At 40.7% G+C, this 15,289-nt stretch overlaps 1 protein-coding gene across 5 annotated transcripts in view; it reads left to right on the top strand.

Moving 5' to 3' along the window:
- Positions 1 to 15,289, top strand: part of FNDC3A (fibronectin type III domain containing 3A) — a 3,267,883-nt gene that overhangs the window by 3,053,950 nt on the left and 198,644 nt on the right. The window lies entirely within an intron of this gene.

Raw genomic sequence — 15,289 nt, 5'->3', positions numbered from 1 at the left:
TAGTGCGAGTCTGCGAAAGTAATAACTGACATCTGTTTAGCAATTTTACAGGCTTCAGTAATAGCCACAAGTTCAGCTATTTGAGCAGACGCATTTCCATTAATGTAGGAGCCATCGACAAAATCAATTCTGGGTTCTGCAATGAAACATTTTTCATATCTAACCTAGGAGGAAGCAGAGTCAACAACAACACATTTATGGGGGTTCTCCTTCATCCACTGTAGGCATTGAAGAAGCAGGTTTAAGTGATGGGCATCGATCGGTCTGTAAAACAGGATTATCAAGTAAAGACAATTCATATTTAGAAATTGTCCTGCAGGTAAGTATTACATTTTAGTCTTTTGTAACACTGCCTCTACAGAATGCGGAACTGCCATGTAGGTATTGTGACTGAGATTCATAGCAGCTGTCATTTCTACTAGATGCTCTGTTGTGGTCACAGCACTAAGGCACTTGGAGAGGGCTGCTGCTACAGGATCAAGATTGGTGCTAGAATAAGCAATAATAATAATCCTAATGGTACTTAATTTATTTCACAATAGAATAAGAAAAATCTTCCAGAATAATCTGGTAGTCCAAATACAGGAGCATTTGACAGTAATGTTTTTAATTGAATACAAGCTTGTTCATAGTGGTTTTCCCAGGGTAAATATTCAGGGCTGTTTCTTTAATAATTCTAGTAAGGATTTTACTGCTTCTGAAAAATTAGAAATCCATTGTGGATTATAACATGTCAGCCCCAGTAAAGCTCATAATTGTTTTAATGTAGTGTGGAATGGTGCAGCTTGTATCACCTCAATACACAAAGGCAACATTTGTCTGGAATCTTCTGAAATAAGGTGTTTGTGATATCTATAACTGCAGTTTATCCTTATTAACTTTGAATCCTAATTCTGATAACTTGGTTAGAAGGACAGTAGTATCTTGTTTACAGTCATTAGAGGTTTTAGAAGCTAAAAGTAAATTATTTGTGCACTGAATTAGAGTAAATCCGTATGGAAATTTTATCTTTTCTGTTTCTTCATTTTCCTAGAGAAAAGGATATGTGATTGAACATATTCTTGTGGTAATCTAGTCCAAGTGTACTCTTGCTCTCTGTATGTAAATGCAAACAGATACTGGTTGCCCAATCATATACGATTAGAAAAGAGGGCAGAAGAAATATCTGTCACTAAAAAGGTTTTTGCATCTGACAGGATAGAACTTAGTATTGTGACAGGGTTAGGAACTACAGGAAATGTTGGTATTACTTCTGCATTAACTGCTCACAAATTCATACAAATCTGTAAGTATTTTCCCTGGTTTCTTAACGGGTAAAATAGGAGTGTTACATGGACTTCGAGTTTGGGCTGTTGTACCTTGTAGTAAGGCAGAAATGATAGCTTCAGTCCCTTTCAACAAAGGATATTGGACTACCATAGTCAAGCACTCACAAGGTTTCAGAGTTATTTACACAGATGCTGTGTCTTTTATGAACCTTACCTCATTTTCTTAAGTAGTCCAGTGCTGTCAAGGGATTACTTCTAATCCCAGTAAATTAGCAGTATCTGAAGTCTGTTTTGATGTCAAAACAGAAAAAGGGCATCCTTGTTGGTATAGATATTACTTGAATGCAATCTTAAAGGTTCATTTGGGATATGAAAAAGCATCTATATTATTTAAACGAAGTTTCAAAACTTTGAACGTGCTTTCATCGACAGCTTAATGTTGAAAAGGCCAAATTCCAAACACATGGAATAGCAATTATTTTTCCTAGGGAAAGCAAAAAAAAAAAACAACAAAATAAAGTGGGGGCTGTGCTCCCCACACACACCCCTACTCAAATATACCAACTCCGAGATCACATCACAGTGTAGGAAATGGCAAAGTCCTGAAAACAGCCCAATGATTTTTTTCCCTAGGAAAAAAATCGCTGTTCGTATCTTCGGGATTTGGCATTTTGACATTAAGCTGTCGATGAAGGCATGTTCAAAGTTTTGAAACTTCGTTTAAATATTAGGGACCCATGAAAAACACCACCTGGTGTACAGTAAACAGTATTTCTCAATTTACATAATAAATTTCTACCTAAAATATTTAAAGGGGTAGCATTTCCTATAATAACAGCATGTTGGTGTTTTAGTGGACCAGTTTATAGAGGGAGAGTTTTTTTTTTTTTGGATATTCTAAAGGGACTCTAGACACACCCAGTCCATGAATCATTTTGGTAGAAACTGGGAGATTTTCAGCATTTTCTGAAGTAATCATAGATCTAGTAGCTCCTGCATTGATGAGAAAAGAAATACATGAATTTTGCACTGTAACATTGAAAAAAAATACCATCCTGATCAATTGGTACCAAGGTAAATGGTCGTGGCTCCTGTTCACAGCTGTCCTAATGAGTTTGTTGCCACACTTATGGCTGCCAAGCAATGCTTCAGACAGAAAATTGTTTCTCTGCTTTCTGTGGCAGTTGGATATTTGGCAGACTCATTTGTGGTAGAGAAAGTGGGCATTCATTTTGCTAATGTCCAAGCTGACCGCAGTTAAAACAGATAAACATGGTGTCCCTTTTGATATTTGTGGTAACAGGGGGGGATAGTAATTTTGCTGATATCGTCTCTGGGCTTGTGGTTGAAGGAACCTAAGTCTACTTCTTCCTCTGTGATTCCTTCTACCCGTCCCAGAGATTCTGTTATCAATGTGTTGGAGATGAATATCTAACTTTTTTTCTATTTTTCTTTGAGTATGTCATCTGCCATGTATTGTGTTTGCTTAACAATTTCATGAATGCCTAAACTTTGCCAGTTTAAACAACCTTTTTTATTAATTTGTTATTGAATTGCAGGCAGTACACCTTCTACAAAAGCAGCCGACAACACACTGGCTGCCACTCCTGTAGGTTCCAGGTGTTTGGAAAAGGCTTCAAATGCATCTGTCATGCTTTGCAAATGTGTATCAATAGATTTGTTTTCCTTTTATATTCTGGCCTTCTTTCTTGCCCAATTAAGTGTCAGGGGCATGCTGTAGTAATCTTTTTTTATATATTATTCCTAGTGGTAAGAACTCCATCATCTCTGTGCTTTGGGATATTATCACCTGTGTTAGAGGTTTTTCCGAAAATATCAGGAGTTGATAAAATTTTTAATACTGCTGTCAAGTCTTCAGTAGGTGGATTTTGTAATTGTACATGTTCTTGTATTATTTTGGCAAATGTAGCGGAATGTTTTTGAATCGGAGGGAGAGAATATACAATAGCTTGAAAATCTACTGCACTCTATGGGCATACTACTGTTATTGTAGGTTCAGCTACATTGTCCCAGACACTGTACCTCCTTCAATGGGTTAATTTGTGTATTTGGTACATCAGTATCAGTGGAAGAAACAGAGCTTGTTTCTTCCTCTGTGTTTTGTTTCTAAGAGTAATTCTATCATTATGTTTCCCCATTTATAATTATCAAGAACTGCGTAACTATTCATTTTAATTTTCCTACATGTTTTGTACTAGCTCTGTATTTGTGTTTGCAGTACAACTGATGTTCTTCATTCCACATTGCTGCAGTCCTAACTATTGGGTAGTCCGCTGTCCAGTCGGCCCGGTCCAAAGTATATGGCTGGCGTCGGTCGGGGCGCGATTAGACCAGAGCGCCAGCGTCAGGTACGCATGACGCACGCCCGGCGTCATATCCCTCAGTCTTTGTCCGATGGTCATGCAATTTTTTTCTGAGTGGTGCGGGTTGGCGTTCTGAAAGTTTCTGAAGAGTTTCAGACAGATCGAGATCAAAGTTGACTAAGTACCCGTTTTTTTTTTTTTTTTTTCTTGCCTCAATATTTTATCAGAAAATGTCAGAAAAAGTGAATAATGTGTTTTCTAAAACAGGACTATATGGATTTCATATGGATTACCATACTTTGTGTATACTGGCCACTCCACGTTGTTGACTTGTTTGTTGGCCTTGCTTTATGAAACGTTGGATGCAGCTTAATTAGAGAGAGTTAACAAGCAGTGTTAGTTTGTGCCAGGGACTGTAAAAAGCCGATAATTGGCCGTCGCAAATGTAATTAAAAAAAAATAAAGAAGCAGCTCAGCAGCAAGCCCGGAGGACCACAGCCGACAGCAGCAAAGCCTAGGGTGGTGGAGCCAGGTGGGACCAGTTGGTCTTTGGAGTCTCAGTTCAGAAGTTTCAGAAGGTAGGTGTTTCTTTCTCAGGAAGTAGGGGCAGGGGCAGGGCTGAGGCTGCTGGCTGTCTGGTCCTTCTTGCTCTCTTCCTTCTCAGGTTGCTGTTCCCTCTTTTTTTCCAGGGGTTAGAGCAGGCTCTTTTTTTTCTCTGCTTCTTTGAGGGGCAGTACTTGTGATCTTCGCTCTGGGGTTTTCTCCTGGTACTTTGATTACATTGATTAGGTATGGTACTGGTTGGCAGGAGGATTTGCCTATGAACCCTAGGCCCTTGAGTTTTGATAGAGGATTAGGAGGTAAGTCTTGAGAGGCTGGAGTCTTATTGGAGAGTCGCAGGGAGGATTCTGATTGATGATTCTACTCTTAGGATGATTCTCCTCCTGATGATTCTCCTCCTGAGGATTTTCTGCTTCTTCCGCTAGGGGAATTTTTTTTTGATTTTAGATTTCCAGGAGGGATTTCTTTTTTTTTTGAAGAAAAGGCTTATTTCCTCTTTAGCTTTACCCTCTTATAAATCTTTTTTTTAATGTAGCATAAGCCTTTGGCCCTACTGTTTTTTGCTGAATGTGGCCTGAATCTTGTGTTTGCTTGCCTCCTAGGTTAAACTGATCTTTAGCTATATAGTACAGTTGAAGCTCATAAGTATCTTTACTGAGAACTGAGGGCAGACCCAGAGTAGAAGTCAGGGGCCTCTGAAACTGAAAATCTCTGTCCTAAGGGAAAGAGGCAAGGGCTTGATAAAGAAAGGAACCTCCTCCTAATAGATCTTCCTTTTGATAGTGAGGGAATCATGATAGTTTCAATTGTTAAATATATATCATATTTCACTTGGTTTCAATTGTTCTAAAGGTGATGCTATGGCTGAAAAATCTTGCTGAAGGTATTGTGTTGTTTGGTTCGCCCTGTGGAAGCAGTTTTGAAGAAAATGGAGGACAAGGTCTAGTCTAACTGTTAAAGAGATTTTGCAGGTGCAGCCTCCGAGTTTAGTAGAAAAAGCCTACTACTGAGGATGGACTTATCCTGCTTATGTGATATCCAGTCTTCTAGGTCTAGACGGAGGGTAGCAGGGCTCAGGGTTCTTTCAGGTTGGGGAGGGGACAGGGCTCAGGATCTGGTGAGTTGGGGGTCAGTCAGTTGTCAGTCCTTTCCAATGCAATGACCTGCCTTTGCAGCTGCCAGTACATTCAGGTACCTTCCTTTGGGGCAGGTTTGGCTGTCTTTAAAAAATTGGGATTTAAAAGAAAATACCCAAGACAGATGGTTTTATTTCCATACCTTGCCTCCTTTCAAAGGCATGCCAGACATTCCTCCTCTTCAAGGACAGAGCTCACAAGCAAATTTCTCTGTTGCTCCAAATAGGGGCCATTCAGTCAGTTCCTGCAATTCTGGATTTATCTATCCTCAACACTTATCTGGACATTCCCAAGTTCAAAATGTTGGCGTTACAGCTTTTTACCTCTGCTATCACTGGATGGTAACTTTAGATCTTACCTTCATGTGCCAATCAGACTAAGTTGCAGGAAGTATGAAATTCTCATTATCAGTTCTCTGCATTGCCCTTTGTTCACAAAGGTTCTGGCTCCAGTGATAGCTTACCAAATCTATCCCCTGATTCTGGCTCAAGAAAAGAAGATCTTCTACAGCATCTGGAATATGTCATAAGATGCCTAGGGTATTCCTCAAGACATGTGCGTGAGACTGAATACAGAAAAGAATCTTTATCATCTATCTCTTGCTGACTGCAAGGACAGTCCTTCAAGCCTTAGGGTTCATGGCATCTTATTCTAGTGCTTCCCAATGCCAAACTGCATATGAGGAAGCTACAATGGTATCTCAAAAATCTGTGGACACAGCACTGCCAGGATTTGGACACTGTCATTCAAATAATACCTTGCATTCGAATGTCACCTAAACAAGGGAGGAGCTCATCTAAATGGAAAGTGGATACAAGACAAGACATGAAGGAGATGTTAGCAGTTCAGTTTGCATTAATTGCTTTCTTCCAGGGCAGGTGTTGATTCTAACAGACAACACAACTGTCATGTGGTACATCAACAAACAAGGGAACACATTCTTACCCATTGTGCAGACAAGCAATGATTTTATAACTCTTCAGGCAAGGTTTCTGCCAGATGTATTAAGCAGACAAATCATGGATCCCCTGGATCTTCATGTATTTCAAAAATTGACAGTGTCATAAACCACCAGCTGCCAAAGTTTTGCGAAAGGATTTCATCACACAGCTTGGAAAGTGGATGCTCTTTCTTTCAGTTGGAAAAATCTTCATGTGTATGCCTTCCCACCTCTGCCTCTTCTTCCAAAGGTGATGATTTTAATAGCTCCAGATTGGCCTCGCAGCACTGGTACCCATTACTGAGGAATCTGGTAAGGAAGCCTCCATGGCCTTTACCCTTGATTCCACACCTGTTGTCTCAGAAGGACGGTCATCTGCTCAATGTCAAGCTTCCTTCTCTACATCTAACAGCCTGGCATATTCTGTTTTGAAAGACAGCAGGTCTCAGCTTCCTCAACAAGTTTTAAATGTGATTATGGAAGCCAGAAGACCTAGTACAAAATGGAAGAGATTTTGTTTTGGAGTGCAGCAAATAATTTGGAGATTACTGAGCCAAATTTGAGTGTGGCTCTTCAATATCTTACTGAGTTACTGGACAAAGGTTTGTCTTTCTCTTCCATTAAGATTCATGCTCACTATGATTGTGACCCACCATTGCTGCTTGGGATCTCAATTTTGTGTTGGAGAAACTTACTACTGCTGAATTGAAATACTTGTCATGGAAGACTGCTTTTTGTTGGCCATTACTTCTGCAAGAAGGGTTTCTGAGTTGCAGGCCCTTATGGCAGTGGAGCCTTTGATTTTTCATAAGGATAGGGTATCAATCCTTCCTTTATGCCTAAGGTGGTTTCTAGTGTGGCTTTAAACCAAACTATTCATTTGCCTACCTTTTATGCAGATCCCCAAAATAAAGGGGAAAAGATTTTGCACACTTTAGATGTACACAGGCTATTATTTGAGCAGGACTAAGGATTTTAGGCAGTCTCAGCAGTTGTTTGTTTCTTTGCTTTGACTTCAAAGGGCAAGCCTGTGTCAAAACAAACTATTTCTAAGTGGATTGGGTGTTGCATTACATTTTGTTATTCCCATCATGGCAAGGAGATTCCAGCTGGGATTAGGCCTCATTCCACTAGGGCTACTGCCACTTCCACAGCATTTCTAAGGGGGGTGGCAACTAAGGATATTTTGGAGGCAGCTACTTGGAGTTCAGTGCATACTTTCTCTAAGCATTACCACCTTCCTCTCTACTCTAAGTCTAGGGCTGGTTTTGCCACAGCTATTTTGCAAGGCATGTTGTCAGTTCCTGCTTCCTTATGATTTGCCAGCCTCCCTTACCTCTGCTTTGTGATTCTAGACTGCAGCAATGTGGAATGAAGAACATAGTACAGTTTTGTACCTACCATAAATGTAGATGTTCGAGGATCCACATTGCTGCAGTCCTCCTTCCCCTCTGTGTTTAGGGGTGGTTGTGTAGGTGAGGTTATATTCTGCTAATGATGTATATATTGTATATATGTATATATTTTTTGGTGCAGGTATTTTGGGAGTTTTTGTTTTTGGGCCTTATCTTTTCAGGGTCTTCTGACATCTGGGGCAAGAAAAGACTGAGGATATGGCGGGCCAACTGGACAGCGGACTACCCAATAGTTAGGACTGCAGCAATGTGGATCCTCGAACATCTACATTTATGGTAGGTACAAAACTGTACTTTTTCCCTTATTGGCTTTTCTCATTAACATTTGATCTGACAATGGCAGGATGGATGGTGGTTGTCGCAGTTGTCTAAATCTAGTATTATAAACTGTCCCATATGGATGAACAGAAGTACTGGTAGGAACTTGTGCCATATCTGGGGAAGTGGTAGTTTAGATTCAAAGAATTCATAGATTCATAGATTAGTACTAGGCTAACTGCCCTTTTGGGCCGTTTTATGCCTAGCCAGTACCCCATGTGAGAATCAAACCCTGCACCTTGTGTTTGTAAGGTAAACAGCTTAACCATTATGCCAACATCCCACCCCTAAAAAAAAAAAAAAAAAAAATGCGTATTTCATAGGTTCATAAATTAGTACTCGGCTAAGTGCCCTTGTGGGCCATTTTAAGCCTAGCCAATTGCCCCATGTGAGAATCAAACTCTGCACCTTGTGTCTGTAAGGTAAACACCTTAACCATTATGTCCCAAAAAATCAAACTGTTGCACCACGGCCAGGGATATGCAAACAGAACCAAATAAAATCTTATAAGTCTGTTTATTTGATAAAACAAGCAAAAATGCTTGATAAAAACTTTGTCATTGACGAAATAAACACAAGCAAAAACAATGCTTGGAAAATAGAGTTTTCCTCAGTCCTTGTCGTTGACGATCTGAAGAAGGTGAAAACCAAAAGCGCTTATCGTGTATTTGGGGTCCATTGTTTTGGAACTTTTATGTCTACATTTGTTTATGAGCTCTAACAGCAGAATTTTATTACTATCAGGTGTTTCACGAAGGTGAAGACTTTATTTGATGATTGAACTTTGCCTGTGAACCTATTTTTGGATAACAGGCTCCTACTGATATCTAGAGGACAGTAACCTCATTACTCCTTGGGATTATTTACCTTTTTACATATGGAGTAACCTGTGAGTAATTACTTTAGAAAAAGCTGCTAATACTGTCAATGACAAGGACTGAGAAAAACTCTATTTTCCAAGCATTGTTTTTGCTTGTGTTTATTTCGTCAATGACAAAGTTTTTATCAAGTATTTTTGCTTGTTTTATAAGATTTTATTTGGTTCTGTGTTTGCATATCCCTGGCCGTGGTGCAACAGTTTGATTTTTTGGTGCTTGGATTTTACTTTCTGTTGTCTTAGTAGTGAGGAATTCATTCACTTGTTTAACCATTATGTCAACCTCCCGTTTTGGTTAAGGTTCCCCATCATCTGATATCTCAGAGAGGGAGAACTGTCACCTTCTTGAGAAGTAGGTTGATCAAAATGTGGAGGAGGGACAGAAGGGTTTTGAAGCCAGTTGTCATCTGAAGATTCTGGTTGTGTAACTGCCAATTTCTCTAATTGCCTTAAAGGATATACACCACAGGAATGAGATTTTTCATCTGCAAATTTTTGTAATGAATTTATTGTTCTATTAGCTGCATGCAGCTGTGACTTCAATATAGCTGAATTATATATGTGTATGTGTGTGTGTGTGTGTGTGTATATGTATATATATATATATATATATATATATATATATATATATATATATATATATATATATATATATACACGCATACACACGTGCGCACACACACATTTAAATACCTTTAAGATATAGATAAATATATATTAACAGAAAACAAACCATTTTAACATTTTTCCATTAAATACAATATACATCACATATATGTTCTCTGTTGTCATCAGTGTTAGATTTACAAAAAAATGCTGAATTTCTGCCTTCCCTTAAACATCACTTCTCCTTCTCCTGAATATTATTCTACATGTATTGTTCCTACAATTTTCCATTTACTTCTATGTAATTTGTTCCTTCTTATTTCTAAAGATCCCTCTTCCAGTTCTTTATTCTCTTTTGTAATGTTCAATACCTCAGTTACTGTTGATGTAGACTTTGATTTCTATTTTCTAGTAATTGCTTTTGTTTAGTTTTTTTGGCAACCAGCAGAATTAAACTTAATAAGGCCTTACTTATGTCTAGGCAATTCAGATCCTGTACCCCAGATCAAAAGAATAATTTCCTTATTTGCAGTCATTTGCTTACCCAGTATTTCTGATAGGGTACTCTGCAGGGAATTTTTTAAATCTGTCAACTCTTTACACTCCCAAAACATGTTCCCAGTTACCTATTTCTTCTCCATCACACTACCAATAGTTGCTGTCAACCTGAGGAAAAATTATTTCAAGTCTGCTTGGAGTGTAAAAGTACCTATGCAAACATTTCAGAGCAAAGATCCAAAACCTTCTGGACTTGTTGCATTCTTGGGAGCATACATAAGTCTTCACAGTGTTTTCTTGTAAATTGCTTTTTCAGTCTGTCTTCCCAATCTTTTCTGACCTATTCTGATTGATTCTTACAGTTATCATGCAATATTTTATATGCCATACTATAATGTCCAATTCAGGTGTCTTGGACTGTCAGGTATGGTGTGCTGAATATGGTCTTGCAGCCTTTGGAAGCCCAGGGCTGTCTGGAATACTGAAGACTTGTTCTCTTTTCGCAGACCTGTGGACACCCTCCTATTCTACATCAGTATGTCTGGATATAAAGGCTTGTCAGCCAGAATCATTTCCTTAAATCTTTTTCAAACGTCATTCTCTTCATTGTAGCCAGGAGCATGAGCTGCCCAAAACTATCCTCAGGGCAAGAAGGGATGATGAGCAAAAGGGATCTAACGGGTTGGAAGTAGGGACCTAACAGAAGGACAAGGGAGGGAGGTGCCAAGCACAGCCTAGAAAAGTAGCAAAGAAAAGAGAGGCAGGTGGGAGGAAATATGTACTGCAACAGTGAGGACACTTGAAAAATCTACATTTATGCTAAGTAGTCACACAACTATACTTTGTTTACTGTTTTACAGTTGCAGAAATTATTCTTGGGAAGATTCCCAGATATAGAGAGAAATGGATGGCTGAACAAATGCAGGGGCAAGGGAAATGAGCCCCTACAGAACTGCTGAGGCAAACCCTTCTCTGACCCTAGAAGCAGCAAGCCAGGTTGAGGTGTCTAGAAAAGGTATGTGACTGAGGGCCTGCTGACTGTCTCCAGGATGGACTGAGTTGGCACTCTTCTAAGGGGGGGAGTAGTAGCTGCCTTAGCCCTAGTGAAGTCTGTGCTTATGTTATCTGGTACCTGTTTCCCATGATGTTTGTATGAAAATGTGATGCATTTAGCAGTCCACTTATAAATAGTCTGCTTGTTAAAAGTTCTTAGTTCATTATTCTTTACAAATGCCACACATAGCTGTGTAGATAGAATATGAGTTGCCGGTACACAATCATAAAATACAGTGTTCTTTCTCCCTTGTTTTGAGGATTTGGAAAGAAGACAGGCAAGTTAATTGTTTGATTTAAAATGTTGTTTATTTATTTTACATTTGTTTACCGGGAAAGTCCGACCTTGGATATTACCTTTGGCATAAAAGAAGCGTTTATACACAAAGAAATTCTGATCTAGTGGAAGACTGGGAAGGGTTTCATATACATAAACTTGAGATTGTCCTGGTGGAGGTGAGAGCTACCAGGATGGCAGTTTTCCATTTTGTGAACTGGAGGTCAGCAGAGAGGGCAAGCTCAAAGGGATGTAAGGAGAGTTTTCTCAAACAAAATTTAGATCTCAGTGAGGAGCAGAGGTCCTTTTTGGTGGCTTCAGATGTATGATGCCCTTGAGGAACTGTTTCATGGTAAGGTCAGAGAAGTTTGGTAGAACTGGCAAGCAGGCAGGCTTAGATGACAGATGCATACATCTTTATGGAAGTACAAGAGAGACCAGAATTTTAAAGTTCTGGTAGATAGCTGAAGACTTGGGGCAGCCTAGCTTGTAGTGGCTGTTGCCCCTTAGTCATGCATCAGTATGACATTATTACTCATTGGGAAATAAATGATTTTCTGGTACTTGGTTTCCTGGCATTGAAGATTTGTAGAGTCGGTCTCGAAAGAAAAAAAATGGAGGCTATAAAAATCATGTTGCATTGAAGACACTCAAACATCTACATTTATGATAAGTAGCTACACTGCTGTACTGTGTGCATGTCCTGTGACTAAATGATTCAAACCCCCCAAGAATGTAAAAGTGCTACTAACTTGTTTGTTTAAGGAAACATATAATTATGTCCATTTTCCTTGATTTACACATGTTTATGCCTTTTCTTTATTTTCTTTGGGCTCTTCATAAAGATGTGTCCCATCAGGGCTTACAATTGATCTGATTGCCAGGCTGCCTTCTGTCTAGACAGACCATACTCACCTGTGGCCAGATAGCAGTAAATCTTAGACCTCACTCTTCTGCCACACCTCTTGTACATGTCTGCTACATGTCTTCAAGAAACCTTTGCTGGAGACTTTTCTCTTACTAGGGGTGGAAAATGCTAATTTATATCTGTCTGATCTAGTAGTGCAAAATTTGTACTGCCGTCTTCCTTGTTAGAAAAAAAAAACATAAATGTGAGTTCCAGAGCCATTTGAAACTTCTTACCAAATGATCCAAGATGGTAGTCTCCCGCTATTGTGTCTACACACTGTTATGATGCTGTGCTTTTTAGTGGAGGAGAAAATTGTAGAGGCGCTGTCCTTTGTAATTCATGTTCCTTCATTTTTGCTCTGCTTTCTGCCACTGATGTAGACAGAATAGTAAGATTTTGTCTTCCCAGAACAAGACAGAAATGAGTACCTTGTTCCCCATTGGCCCTTTTTTTTCAATTATAAAGGAATTCCCAATACTATTCTAGCATGTCCAAAGGTCAGTTGTCAATCTCCTCTCCGGTCCAGCTGGTGAATCTGGGAATCTTGAGGCAATGTTACAACTGCCTCATGTACACAGACAACCCTCTCCTCCTCCCAACAAATTCCAACACGTGAGAGATGCAGCCATATAGCCAAACTGGAGGCTAAGCTGTCTCAACTCAGTACTGGTGTAACCAGTCAGGAGGAGAAGGAAACCACACTCACTACAATTCCAGTCTCACATAGACCTACCACGACAGCAAACCAAACACATAAACACACAAAAACATACTCGGAGGCTCTAAATAAAAATCTACCTAAGCAGCAGAGACCTCCAAAGCAGACACCCAAGCAACCGCTACCCCAAAACAAAACACATGCAACACATAGCTCACAAAGCCAGTGTGCCAAACAGTCACAGCCCTTAAGGCTAAACAACACACCTGATACACTTGTAATAGGTGACTCTATCGTCAGGCACACTGACGTCCCGCTCACCAGGCTGAACAAGGAGAAGGAGGTCACAGTGAGCTGCCTGTCGGGCGCTAGGATCCGCCACATAACACAAGCACTCAGGTCACTCCAAGGCAAGTACAAATACGACTCAGTCATTGTCCATGCCGGTGTGAATGACCTGAGACGTACCTCCCTGGACTACATGAAAATAGACATAGAGGAGCTCTCTGAGCATGTAGCCCAGGCCGGTATGACCCTGACCTTGAGTAGCATCTTACTCTCACCAAGAATGATGCCACAATATGAAGACAAGATGATCAATTTCAACAATTGGCTTAAGTATTGGTGTCATTCAAAGGGGATCCAATGTCTGTCAGCCTGGGATGACATGCTCGACAGGCCACGATGCTTCGCTAGGGACGGCTTGCACCTGTCACCCCTGGGCTTTCGGATATTGGCAAAGGCTCTTGCCACCCCCATAGTGCCTTTTTTAGGCAAGGCTCAAAAGACAAACCCACCTCCATAGGTATCACAAGGGATAAGAAACTACTCAATGCCAGAAGTCTAAACCTCAAGATGCACGCACTCGAAACTCTCCTTAGCATGGAGAACATTGATATCTGTGCAGTAATAGAAACCTGGTTCAAGGCTCCCGAGAGCACCCCAGCACTACCAGGTTATACCTCATACGATGCTTTTGGGCCCCAAAACTTGGACCGAACCACAAAAGGAGGGGGGAGTATCAATATTCGTCAAAGATACCCACACCTCCAGGTTGGTGGCACAGCACGAAGTATCAGAGACTATCCATGTGCAACTAACAGTGGGTAAAACTGCCTTCCAGTTTATAGCCTGCTACAGACCACCCTCCCAAACCCAGGAACCCCACTTGGCCTTCCTGAGAACACTGGAAAATATGAAGGTCTCTCCAAACACCATTATATTGGGCGACTTCAACTACCCAAACATAGACTGGGAGCATTACTCTAGCTCCAACACCCTAGCGCAAAGGTTCCTAGAATTTATAAACTCAAATGCTATGGAACAACTTGTTACCACTCCCACAAGAGGGGAAAACATACTGGACCTGATCATCACCAACATGGGGACTCTATGCTCCAGACCAGAAGTGTATCCCTCACTGGTAAGATCAGACCATAAACTAATCTCACTGGATATTCACATCCCGACCCCACCCCCTGCCCAGAAAACCACAGTGAAAAACTTCTCTAAAGCAAATTTCACACTCCTCAAAACCGAAAGCCCCCGGGCCCGTGGAAAATACGGCCCAGACCGCAGAATCCTTTATAAACTCATTCTATGAACACCTTCAGGAATGCATGGATCATGCAATCCCAAATAAAACCAAGACCCAATCCTCCAAAGGCAGGCGTCCTGTCTGGTGGACCCCAGCCATAAACAAACTATACAATAGAAGGAGGAAGCTACTACATGATAGAGCAAAATCCCAAAAAGGGAAGGCATGTCTGATCAGTATTAGCAAAAAACTACGGGCACTCATAAAATCGTCTAAGGCTAGCTTCGAGAGAAAAATTGCACAGGACACTAAGGATAATCACAAGGCTTTCTTTAGTTATGTTAGGAACCTGGGTGGGAATTCCCAGATATGCTCAGAATTAGTCCAAAATGACAAAAAATACACCGAACCCACAGACATTGCCAACATCCTAGCTGACAGGTTCAGCGCAAACTCCCCCCCCCCACCAAAAGGGCAAATATCTATCCCAGTAGAGTGCTGCCCCCCTGACATCTCAGATGCTCAGGTAAGAGCCACCCTCTCCAAAGCAAAAAACACAGCATCAATGGGACCAGACTGTGTCCCGGGCTGCGTCCTACAGGAACTCCAAGAAGAGCTAAGCCCAAACATAAAACTACTGTTCAATCTCAGCCTTACTACAGGATATGTACCCAAAGAGTGGCGTACAGCAACAGTGGTCCCTCTCCACAAAGGTGGTGCCTCAACGGATCCTGGAAACTATCGCCCCATAAGCCTGACTAGCTTGGTCTGCAAAGCTATGGAAAGGATCATCATGGACCTCATAAATAAAGATATTGGGAACCTACAGACACTGGATCCTACCCAGTTCGGCTTTGTTAAGAGCCGATCCTGCCTCTTAAACCTGGTCGATTTCTTTGAAACAGTCACCA

Source organism: Protopterus annectens, chromosome 5.part1, assembly GCF_019279795.1.
Source record: "Protopterus annectens isolate FY-2018-M chromosome 5.part1, PAN1.0, whole genome shotgun sequence".
NCBI lineage: Eukaryota > Metazoa > Chordata > Ceratodontiformes > Protopteridae > Protopterus > Protopterus annectens.
Note: the sequence above shows the minus strand (reverse complement) of the source record. Positions and strands in the feature narration are given on the sequence as shown.